Source organism: Octopus sinensis, linkage group LG1 (assembly GCF_006345805.1).
Source record: "Octopus sinensis linkage group LG1, ASM634580v1, whole genome shotgun sequence".
Lineage (NCBI taxonomy): Eukaryota > Metazoa > Mollusca > Cephalopoda > Octopoda > Octopodidae > Octopus > Octopus sinensis.
In genome coordinates, this window is record NC_042997.1 from 112,841,571 (window position 1) to 112,854,070 (window position 12,500).

At 38.7% G+C, this 12,500-nt stretch overlaps 1 protein-coding gene and 1 long non-coding RNA gene across 3 annotated transcripts in view; both read right to left on the reverse strand.

Moving 5' to 3' along the window:
• Nucleotides 1-7,229, reverse strand: part of LOC118763943 — a 10,045-nt gene extending 2,816 nt beyond the window's left edge. Inside the window, exons 1-2 of the long non-coding RNA XR_004999715.1 lie at nt 7,218-7,229; nt 5,998-6,003 (exon numbers count right to left, since the gene is read on the reverse strand). This is a non-coding gene — a long non-coding RNA (uncharacterized LOC118763943). The remainder of the gene's footprint in view (nt 1-5,997; nt 6,004-7,217) is intronic.
• LOC115217094 (E3 ubiquitin-protein ligase RNF123) overlaps nt 1-12,500 on the reverse strand; it is a 121,610-nt gene that overhangs the window by 88,622 nt on the left and 20,488 nt on the right. The gene's annotated exons all lie outside the window — the stretch shown is intronic.

The window sequence follows — 12,500 nt, forward strand, 5'->3', positions numbered from 1 at the left end:
GATTTCTCTCTCACTCTCTTTCTTTCTGTACACGTGTATGTGTGTGTGTGTGGAAATGTGTGTTCCAAAGTATTGCCAATCCTTAGCACACACTGACAACCATCAAAGTTGTTAGTAGCTTCCAAAATGCAAATTTCTTCGTTACTTGACATTTTCAGGTATTATGGTAAAGAAGAAGGCAGAAAAACAAAATTCCTGGTTATTCCTTTACATGTTTCAGTCATTTCACTGCAGCCATGCTGGAGCACCACCTTGGGTCAAACAAATCAACTCCCAGAACTTATTCCTTGTAAGCCTAGTACTTATTCTATCAGACTCTTTTGCTGAACCGCTACATTTCAAGGACAAACACAGACACACACACATATATATGACAGGCTTCTTTCAGTTTCCGTCTGCCAAATTCACTCACAAGACTTTGGTCAGCCCGAGGCTATAGTAGAAGAAAATGGCCCAAGGTGCTACACAGTGGGACTGAACCTGGAACCATATGGTTGGGAAGCATGCTTCTTACCACACAGCCATGCTGCTACACCTATATTTACAACATCTTATTTACATTATTTACAGTTGAAGGATATTTGTCCTCATCTTGTTTGTTGTTAAAACAATGTTTTGGCTAATATATCCTCCAGCCTTCATCAGGTGTCTTGGGGAAATATCGAACCTGGGTTCTCATTCCTAAGGTAATTTCCAATGTTATTATTATTATTATCATTATTATTATTATTATTATTATTATTATTATTATTATTATCATCAACAGCAAACAAGATGAAGAGAAATATCCATCAAATGTAAATAATTCCTCATCTCCTAAATATAGAACTGTAGCATCTCATTTAGTCTTGAGTTAAGCCTTTTGATACCAAACTAACAGGGATCATCCCGGATTAACCCTTTTGTTACTATGTTTCAGTTAAAATACATTACTTTTGTTGTTTTTTTTCTTTGTTTCAGTTAACCCTTTAGCATTTAAACCAGCTATATCCAGCCTAAATAATTTATGTTCTATATTCAAACAGGCCATGTCCAGCTTTTCAAACCTACCCTACAATGTCATTGCAAAATCAAACAATTACATTATTGAAATCCTGAAGCAACAAGGTAATGCAGGATTAACAGAAAACAATGTAAATAAAGAAGCGTTACGCTCGACAGAGTAATCTGGATGCTGAAGGATTAATTTTGAAAATAATGAAGAGTTTGGTAAAATCCCTGGCATTATTAAGCTGGTGGATGAAGTGGCGAACTGGCAGAATAGTTAGCATGCTGGGGGAGTATTTCGTCTGTCTTCACAATCTGGGTTCAAATTCCGCTGAGGTTGACTTTGTCTTTCAACCTTTTTACACTTCCAGTCTACCAAATCCACACACTAGGGGCTTCAATCAGCCCAAGGTTATGTTAGAAGACACTTGTCCAAGGTGCCAGACAGTGGGACTGAATCTGGAACCATGTGGTTGAGAAGCAAGTTTTTTACCACACAATCCATACACACACACATTGTTTGAAAGACCTTTGGAGATAGAATACCAGACTTTAACAAAAAAAGAAAAAAAGTACAGGGATTGATTCATTTGACTAAAATTCTTCAAGGTGATGCTCCAGCATGGTCTCAGTCTGACGACTGATACAAGTAAAAGAATAAAAAAAAACAATCACTACTCCAACATCCACATCAAGATGAAGGATCAAAAAAGGTTGAAAGGCAAAGTCAACCTCAGCGAAATTAGGTACCAGTTATGCACTAGGATCAATGTAATCGACTAAAATATCAGGTCCTGTGCCTTTAGTAAAAAAGGTCATTAAGCTGGGGGATGGAAGGCACGGAATTTTGATGCAAGGCTTTGATTTAGATCGCTTTAATTCCTTTGTAACCAAATATTATCTTACTTGGAAAAAGATGAGGGTTGGTCACAGAAAAAGCATCCAGCCACAGAAGTAATTGTTAAAACAATGATGGAGAGAGAGAGAGAGATGCTCATAGGTTCACACTGCTGTGAATTGCAATGCTTGGTGACCTTACTAGTGCTGGTGTCCCACTACGCTCTGTAAAGTGGCAGGCACTAAGAAGAGCATCCAGCCATACAAACAATACCAAAGCAGGTACTGGAGTATGATACGGTCCACTAATTCATTGAATCCTGCTGAGCTGTCCAACATTTTCCAGCATGGAAGACAGACTTTAAATCATGATGATGATGATGATAGCTCAGTGTAATCAGTTACAGTATAGAAATGCATGTATTTTAACATCTACTTTGTCCTGCTTGCATGCGTTGGATGGAATTTCTTGAAGCAAATTTTTCTATGGCTGGATGCCCTTCCTGTCACCAACCTTCACCTGTTTCCTTATGACCAGGCATATCTCAGACTGAGAATGCAAGACACTGCTTGCATGAAGGTGACACTTGCTTACAACTAGCACAGTAATACACACACACATTGGCTTCTTTCAGTTTCATCATTGCTTAATGTCCGCTTTCCATGCTGGCATGGGTAGGACAGTTTGACTGAGGTCTGGAAAACCAGGAGGCTGCACCAGACTCCAATCTGATCTGGCAATGTTTCTACAACTGGATGCCCTTTCTAATGCCAACCACTCTGAGAGCCTAATGGGAGCTTTTTATGTACAACCGGCATGGAGGCCAGTCAGGCAGTCCTGGCAGCGATCTCGTTTGGATAGTGCTTTTTATGTGCCACTGGCAAGGGAGCCAGTCAGGCGGGCCTGGCATCAATCACAAATCCACTCACAAGGCCTGGTATTCAATCAGGGAACATAAACACACCAACACCTGTTGTCAAGCAGGGGTGGGGGACAAAAACAGACACAAGGACACACACACACACACACATAAGAGAGATTAAGAGTGAGAGGCTTAATGAGTAATCCAATTAAAGTAGGCACACACCTGGAGCTATATTAGAAGACTCTTGCTCAAGATGCCATAAACTAGGACTGAACCTGAAACCAAGTGGTTGGGAAGCAAACTTCTTACCACACAACCAAACCTGCACCTGTGTTAGAGAATTTAACTTACTGTTCAAAATTTTTACAGTTTTTATCAAAATTTTAAAAAGAATATTTATTAATGTTATATCATAAAAAAATTTCAGGCAATATTTCCAGAAATATCAAGATGATATAAGAAGTGTAACTCTTTTCTAATAATCATCATCATCATTGTTGTTTAACGTCCGCTTTCTATGCTGGCATGGGTCGGACGGTTCGATTGAGAACTGGCAAGCCAGAAGGCTGCACCAGGCTCCAATCTGATCTGGCAAAGTTTCTACAGCTGGATGCCTTTCCTTATGCCAACCACTCTGAGAGTGTAGTGGGTGCTTTTACATGCCACCAGCATGAGGGCCAGTCAGGTGGTACTGGCAATGACCATGTCAAAAGGTGTTTTTACATGCCACCTCCACAGGAGCCAGTCCGGCAGTACTGGCAACAATGACGCTCAAATGTTGCTTTTCATGTGCCACTGGCACATATGCCAGTAAGGCGACACTGGTAAAGATCACTCTCGAATGGTGCTTTTTACGTGCCACCGACACTGGAGCCAGTCAGCAGCCTTGGCAACGATCATACTTGGAAGGTGCTTTTAACGTTTCACTGGCATGAGTGCCAATCAGGCGGTACTGTCATTGGCCACGTCAACGATTTTGATTTCACTTGCCTCAACAGGTCATTGCAAGCAAAGTTTATAGTCCAATGAATGAAGGATACTCATAAGTGGGCTGGTTATACACCACTGGCATAGGCCATGGGTTATGGTCTCACTTGGCTTGCCGGGTCTTCTCAAGCACAGTATATCTCCAAAGGTCTTTCAGACAATGTATGTGTGTGTGTGTTTGTGTGTATGGATTGTGTGGTAAAAAACTTGCTTCTCAACCACATGGTTCTGGGTTCAGTCCCACTGTCTGGCACCTTGGACAAGTGTCTTCTAACATAACCTTGGGCTGACTGAAGCCTAGTGTGTGGATTTGGTAGAATGGAAGTGAAAGAAACCCACTGTGTGTGTGTGTGTGCATGCGTGTCCTTGTGTCTGTCTTTGTCCCCCAAGCCCTGCTTGACAACAGGTGTTGGTGTGTTTATGTCCCCTGTAACTTAGCAGTTTGGCAAAGGAGACTGATAGAATACCAGACTTTAACAAAAAAAAAAATGTACAGGGATTGATTCATTTGACTAAAATTCTTCAAGGTGATGCTCCAGCATGGTCGCAGTCTGATGACTGATACAAGTAAAAGAATAAAAAAAAAACAATCACTACTACGACATCCACATCAAGGTGGAGGATCAAAAAACTACACGTCTGCATGTTAAGTACCTAACAGCTTGTAAATTGCTTTATCTGCAGAATCATGTGAAACAAGCATATAAAGAGTGATTAAGAGTGAGTAGCTTAATGAGTAATCCAATTAAAGTAGGCACACAGTGAGGGAGGGAATGCAATTTAATATTTAAATCTGCTAAACACAAGCCACAAACTGAGAACAGATTGCTCTGTGCATCTGATATAAAAAATAGAACTAAGTTTGCAGTGTAAAGAATAGGCGCAGGAGTGGCTGTGTGGTAAGTAGCTTGCTTACCAACCACATGGGTCCGGGTTCAGTCCCACTGCATGTCTTCTACTATAGCCTCGGGCTGACCAAAGCTTTGTGAGTGGATTTGGTAGACAGGAATTGAAAGAAGCCTGTCGTGTGTGTGTGTGTGTGTGTGTGTGTATGTGACTGTGTTTCACAACCAATGTTGGTGTGTTTATGTGCCCGTAACTTAGTGGTTCGACAAAAGACACCGATAGAATAAGTCCAGGAATTGATTTGTTCAACTAAAGGTGGTGCTCCAGCATGGCCACAGTCAAATGACGGAAACAAATGAAAGCATCAAAAAATTAGCAGCATTTAATTAGATGATATAACTGGCACTCCGTTGGTTATGGTGACGAGGGTTCCAGTTGATCCAATCGACAGAATAGCCTGCTTGTGAAATTAATGTGCAGGTGGCTGAGTACTCCACAGACATGCATACCCTTAATGTAGTTCTCAGAGAGATTCAGTGTAATACAGAATGTGACAAGGCTGGCCCTTTGCAATCACAGGTACAAGTCATTTTTGCCAGCAGAGTGGACTGAAGTAACGTGAAGTAAAATGTCTTGCTCATTATCTGTCCCCTTAAAATTTAGGGGACCTTGTGCCCCATGTTTGTAAATTTCATCTATATTTCTTATTTATAAAAATGAAAGAAATGATAATGCCTATAACTCATCAAATTTCTTAATTTTTTTTTTCTCACTCCTAACTATTGTGAAACATGAATTTCTCTATTACTAACCAGACTCTGTTCATCATCATCATCATCATCTTCAGCACCATTATCATCATCAGTTGATGTCTGCATTTCCATGCCAGCATGGATCAGATGGTATTTGTTGAGGCAGATTTTATACAGCCAGATGCCTATCCAGTTGCCAACCCTCGCCTGTTTCCATGCAACAATATTTTCCCCTCTGGCCAGACATGATTTTCACAGGGGACAGATAGTTGATTATATCCACACCAGTATTTGACTGGTACTTTATTTTATCTAACCCCACCATTGAACAACGAAAGGCAAAGTTGGTTTCCTAGTGAGAACTGAATTCAGGACATGAAGAGATGTAACTAAATATTATAAGGCATTTCACTAGTTGCTTTACCATTTCTGTTACTCCACCATCCTGAAATTGCTAATGATACTGCTAACATACCAATATGTATATATGGCATATAAACAACTGAAACAGACCCTAACTAAGTCAACATGTCACACTATCTCTAAAAATGACTGATGAATTAACTAACCTGTTACTTCAGCTACCTACTCTGAAGATATGAAATAGAAACTGTAAGACAGAAGAAAGAGGAAAATTGTTCAATAGCAGACAATACTGTTAAAATGGAGCAAACACAAGGTCACTCAGCCCTCTGAAAACAGCAGCCATAAACTCTTATTACATCCTACTGTTTTAAATAAAAATTATACTAAACAATATGGTTCCTGATATACAAATGGTGGGGTTGTTTTGAGAAGAACACCTTTCATCATCTCATCTGAGAACATGCAACAACAAAGTTTACTTTGTGCAGAAGAATGAAAACCTCTGGAGGGTGTTCAGCCAGGAAGATATAGCAGCCAATTTTTCCTCAACTTAAATTCTACCATTTTAAATAAAGAACAATTTGGATAATGCACTCCCCACATATTCAAACAAGTAATCAGCATGCATACAAATATCTATGTATGTGCATGCACGCATACATACATCAAAAAGTTAGTCAGAAATAATGGAACACCACATAAATTTTCAGTCAGCAAAATAGTGTCACTTGAATCTTACACAATTCTCTGTGTTCTCACTAGTCAAAATTTAAATGTGTAATATAGGAGTGGCTGTGTGGTAAGAAGCTTGTTTCTCAACCACATGGTTCCGGGTTCAGTCCCACTGCATGGCACCTTGAGCGAGTGTCTTCTACTATAGCCTCAGTCTGACCAAAGCCTTGTGAGTGGATCTGGTAGATGGGAACTGAAAGAAACCTGTTGTATATATATGTATACATATGTATGTATGTATGTATATACGTATTTGTGTGTCTGTGTTTGTCCCTCCACCTTTGCTTGACAGCCAATGTTGGTGTGCTTATGTCCCTGTAACTTAGCAGTTTGGCAAAAGTAACCGATAAAACAAATGCTAGGCTTACAGAGAATAAGTCCTGGGGTCAATTTGTTTGACTGAAGGTGGTGCTCCAGCATGGTCGCTGTGAAGCGACTGAAACAAATAAAAGAATATAAAATTGAATTTCTGTCTGTCTGTCAGAATGAAAGCAAAAACAGCAAATCTGTACAAGTAGTCCCACCCTGGTTCAGATTCGAAACTGAATCTTTCAATTCTCCTTGAGCATTTAGCCTATTTAAACGTCAAAAGGAACTGTGATAAACGGGTGTTCCACTTGATCTGTAGCCTTTTCTTCAGTGCCATCGCACAGTCACCTGGATTCGGTAAAGCTATTGTTCTATATAACTCTTTTTCTAGCTTATCAGTTCAGGTATAAAATATACAAACTTCTTTGAGATGGGCAGAGAGAATCTGACAGCAAAGTGAGATGCATGACACACACACACAGAACTTGACAGGGAAACAAAAAAACATTGACACACCCACAAAAAGACAATTTACACATGCATTCTGACTTGGCTTACAGATCTACTTCGCTTTAACTACCGACTGTTATAGTTAAACTTCTCTATCACACAATGAGGCTGTCCTTTCTGTCTCTATCACTTCACTCCTTTTCTCTATGGTTAAGAGAGTGAAGGTGCGTGGCTCAGTGGTTAGGGGTATTCAACCACAATCGTAAAGTTATGAATACGATTCCCTGTAGTGCGCCGTCTTCTTGAGCAAAGTACTCTATTTCACCTCGCTGCAGTCCACTCAGCTGGCAAAAATGAGTTGTACTCGTAATTCAAAGGGGCCAGCCTTGTCACATTCTGTGTGAGGCCAAATCTCCCAGAGAACTCCCTTATGGTACACATGCTTGTGGAGTACTCAGCCATTTGCAAAATTAATTTTATCCTCATGTGGTAATGAAAAGTGAAAGTGATATCCAATATTTGCTGTAGATGTCTTTAATTTAACAATGTGTCTATGTATCAACTTTCTTTTGATCTATGTATTTACTGTCTCTCTCACTTTCTCTCCTTCTCTCTCACTTCCGCTTTTAATTTAACAATGTGTGTACGTATCTATGTATCAACTTTTCTTGTGATGTGATAGACATTTAAAAACACAAAACGAACGCCGCCGTCACCACTCATTGTTTCTCTCACTCTCTCTTTCTCTCATTCTTTCTCACTTCCTCTCTGCCCTCCTCTCTCCTGCTTTGCCTCTCACTTCTTTTGAGGTAAAGTGTTACACACACCACAGTACAGACATACAAAAACAAGAAGTTGGCGTATTCATATTATTGATTATTTCAAATTTTTGCCACAAGGGCAGCTTGGAGGATGTGAGGATTTGTCAATTACATCGACCCCAGTGCGTAACTGGTACTTATTTAATCGACCCCGAAAGGATGAAAGGCAGTCGACCTCGGCAGAATTTGAACTCAGAATGTAGTGGCAAACGAAATACCACTAATGATTCTGCCAGCACCTTAATAATAATAATAATAATAATAATAATCATCATCATCATCGTTTAACGTCTGCTTTCCATGCTAGCATGGGTTGGACGATTTTGACTGAGGGTTGGCGAACCAGCTGGCTGCACCAGGCTCCAATCTTGATCTGGCAGAGTTTCTACAGTTGGATGCCCCTAACAACAACAATTTGTTTTAAACAATCAAAGTCATACATTTAAAATTTAGACTGATTGACCAAAGAATGTAAATAACATTTTGTTTTTAAACAACTGTTGCCAGTAATTAAAAAAGGCAATAACCTTCACACATAGATTCACTTCAAATGATATCTTAATTAAAATCCTATCATGCTGAAAATGGATTAATAATCAAGATAACGAGATGTAATTATGTTACTAATTGTGTTTTCTACAATATGATTTATCAGACTGTAAGGACCCTCTTTGTTGTGAAACATTTAATAAAATTAAACAAATGAGCTAATAAAGAAGCCTCTACGGGATTGTCTGACTTGCTAGAAATAGCAGCTAAATTTCTCAAAACAGTTCCACACTCATTAGTGTTAACTCATATCTGAGTAGCAGATATGTAGCCAGTGACTGAGCCTTTTCTGGCCAGGGTAGGGATAGAAGAGCTGGGGGCATTTGATACAGAGGAAAGTTGGGGAGATCCACATTGCCACTAAAATAAAAAAAAATTTTTTAAACTGAAGGATGCAGGAGATAAGGATTGTAGATATTTGATGGCTTAGGGGACACAAACACTCACACAAACGCACATATGCCCTACCACACACACACAATTTAACCAATGCTAGCATAGGACATGGAAAGATGAAGAGAAGAAGAAAATGAATCTTCCACAAGAGAAGTTGCAGCAATGAAATGGAAGAACAAGAAAGGCACCTCTTTCTCTGTCTTTCTCTCATCAACCATTTGCAATTCAAAAATGATGGAAGTTAAGAAATTGAGGTCAGAGCTGGATTAAGGGCCACAGAGGTCCTAAGCATGTAGAAGCTTGTGGTAACCCCTTATATGTGTAATTTCAAAATATAAACAATTATAAACCATAAAATACATTTTTATTTTTTAAAATGAAACAAAACTTAGAGTAAGATGGAAAATAATGTTTATTTTTGTATACTTCCATTTTATTTATATTTGAAAATTTTTCTACTACTTTTTTTAAAATTGCAAAGTCTTTGATCAGATCCTTAAAATTAATCATACATAATGCATCTGCTTCTATACTAAGTAGAGATAAGGCATCCCAAATATTAAGTTTAACAAGTTTAAAGTGATTTCTTTTGTGCTGTAAACCATTTACCATTTCTTTGGTGCCCGACTGGCTCCTGTGCTGGTGACACCTAAAAAAGCACCTGCTACACTCTCAGAGTGGTTGGTGTTAGGAAGGGCATCCAGCTGCATAAACTTTGCTAAATCATATTGGAGCCTGGTGCAGCCTCCTGGCTTGCCATTCCTCGGTCAAACTGTCCAACCCATGGCAGCATAGAAAGCAGACGTTAAACGACAACGATGACAATGATGAGTGCCTGACTAACCAACTACTCCCATGGAGAAGATGATAAAAATAATAGGGAACTCTTTTTGTTTTTTGAAGTTTGCTTCCCAGATTTAATCTCACAGCGAGGTACCTTGGGCAAGTTCTTCTACAACAGCTTTGGCTTGACCAAAATCTTGTGAGTGGATTTTGTAGGTGGAAACTGCTTAGAGTTAGATTGTGTAACACACTATGTATCAGGGTATCCATGTGGAAATATCTAAGCTAATAAAATAAAAATAATTCTGTAACTTTACAATGCAACATAAATAATCTCCTTTCTACTCTAGGCACAAGGCCTGAAATTTGGGGGAGGGGACTATTCGATTACATTGAGCCTGGTGTTTCACTGGTACTTGATTTATCAACCCTGAAAGGATGAAAGGCAAAGTTGATTGCGGCAGATGACATACTGCTCAATACAACATAAATAATAAAATGGTAAATTTAAGATGTATTAATCGTAAAAATCAGTGCTATTTTTTTTTTAATAATATATTTTATCTTTTACTTGTTCCAGTTATTAGACTGCAACCATGCTGGAGCATCATCTCAAAGAATTTTTAGTTAAATAAATCACCCCAGTACTTTTATCTTTTAAAAGCCTGGTATTTATTTTATCAGTATCTTTTGCTGAACTGCTAAGTTACAGGAACATAAACAAACCAAGACTGGCTATCAAGTGGTGGTGGGGACAAACACAGACACATATAATCATATCTACCTACCTACCCCTCTCTCTCTCTCATATGTATAAATATATATATATATATATATATATATATATAGAAGGCATATACGGATTTCAAGATTTTCCTACTAAAGTTACTTACCAAAATCAAATGTAAATAATGTACATAATTCCTCATCTCTTAAATATAGAACTGTACACATGCATATATCTTTCTGAAGAATTTTTCTGATATTAATTTCCTGATATTATTTCACAATATATTATATATAATCGCTCGTATTAAATGTATAAATACTTTAATAGTATTAATACTTTGATACAAAAGAACACTCACTGTAAATTCAGTATAGAATATTCATATAGAATATCACCACAACTTTCTCTCACTCTTACTTCCTGTTTCTGTTGTACCTGTATTTCAAAAGGGCCGGCCTTGTCACTCTCTGTGTCACGCAGAATATCCCCGAGAACTACGTTAAGGGTACACGTGTCTGTGGAGTGCTCAGCCACTTACACGTTAATTTCACGAGCAGGCTGTTCCGTTGATCGGATCAACCGGAACCCTCGTCGTCGTAACCGACGGAGTGCCTAAGAGAAGATTTAACTAAATATTTATATATATATATATATATATATATATATATATATATATATATATATATGATGGGCTTCTTTCGATTTCTGCCTACCAATCCACTGACAAGTCTTTGGTCAGCCTGAGGATAAAGTAGAAGACACTTACCCAAGGTGCCACACAGTGGAACTGAACCTGGAACCAAGTGGCTGGGAAGCAAACTTTTTACCATACAGCCATGCCTGTACCTATTTGAATTTTTTCTTTTATTCTTTCATTCGTTTCAGTCATTTGGCTGTGGTCATGCTGGTGCACTGCCTTTAGTCAAACAAACTGACCCCAGGACTTATTCTTTGTGAGCCTAGTATTTATCCTATCGGTCAGTTTTGCTGAACTGCCAAGTTATGGGGACGTAAACACACCAACATCGGTTGTCAAGCGATGATGGAGGGACAAACACAGACACACAAACACACACACACGCACATATATATACACAATGGGCTTCTTTCAGTTTCCGTCTACCTAATCCACTCACAAGTCTTTGGTCAACCTGAGGCTATAGAAGAAGACACTGACCCAAGGTGCCACACAGTGGAACTGAACCTGGAACCATGTGGCTGTGAAGCAAGCTTTTTATCATACAGCCACACCTGCACCTATTTTAATTAATTAATTTTTTTCTATATCTTCCTATGTCAAAAGGATATAAAAATAATAATATTGTAACTTTAGAATCTTCAATACCACGAATTACAAATGCATGAACCATAAATGAAATCAAATAACATACATTATCTTTTGTTATATTTCCCTCTGTTTTGCTATTAAAATAAGAATATAAAAAAATGATGATGATGATGCTGAATACAGACAAATAAAACTCTTCACTAACAAAAAGAAAGATACAGAGAGGGAGTAATTGGAAATTTATAATCATGTAAATGGGAAAATGGTGATGAAGACACAGAAATGGTCGTAGTGGACCCTGCTGTGGCATTTCAAGTATTCTGCATCATGGGAGACATACCCTGATTTAGGAAATGTAGTTTTGGGTGAAATATTTTTTATACTCTTTTACTTGTTTCAGTCATTTGACTGTGGCCATGCTGGAGCACCGCCTTTAGTCGAGCAGATTGACCCCAGGACTTATTCTTTGTAAGCCTAGTACTTATTCTATCGGTCTCTTTTGCCGAACTGCTAAGTTACGGGAACATAAACACACCAGCATCGGTTCAAGCGATGTTGGGTGGACAAACACAGACACACACATACATATATAAATATATACATATATACGATGGGCTTCTTTTAGTTTCCGTCTACCAAATTCACTCACAAGGCTTTGGTTGGCCTGAGGCTATAGTAGAAGACATTTGACCAAGGTGCCATGCAGTGGGACTGAACCCGGAACCATGTGGTTCATAAGCAAGCTACTTACCACACAGCTACTCCTACACCATAAAGCTTTGTCTATATACAAAGGAACAG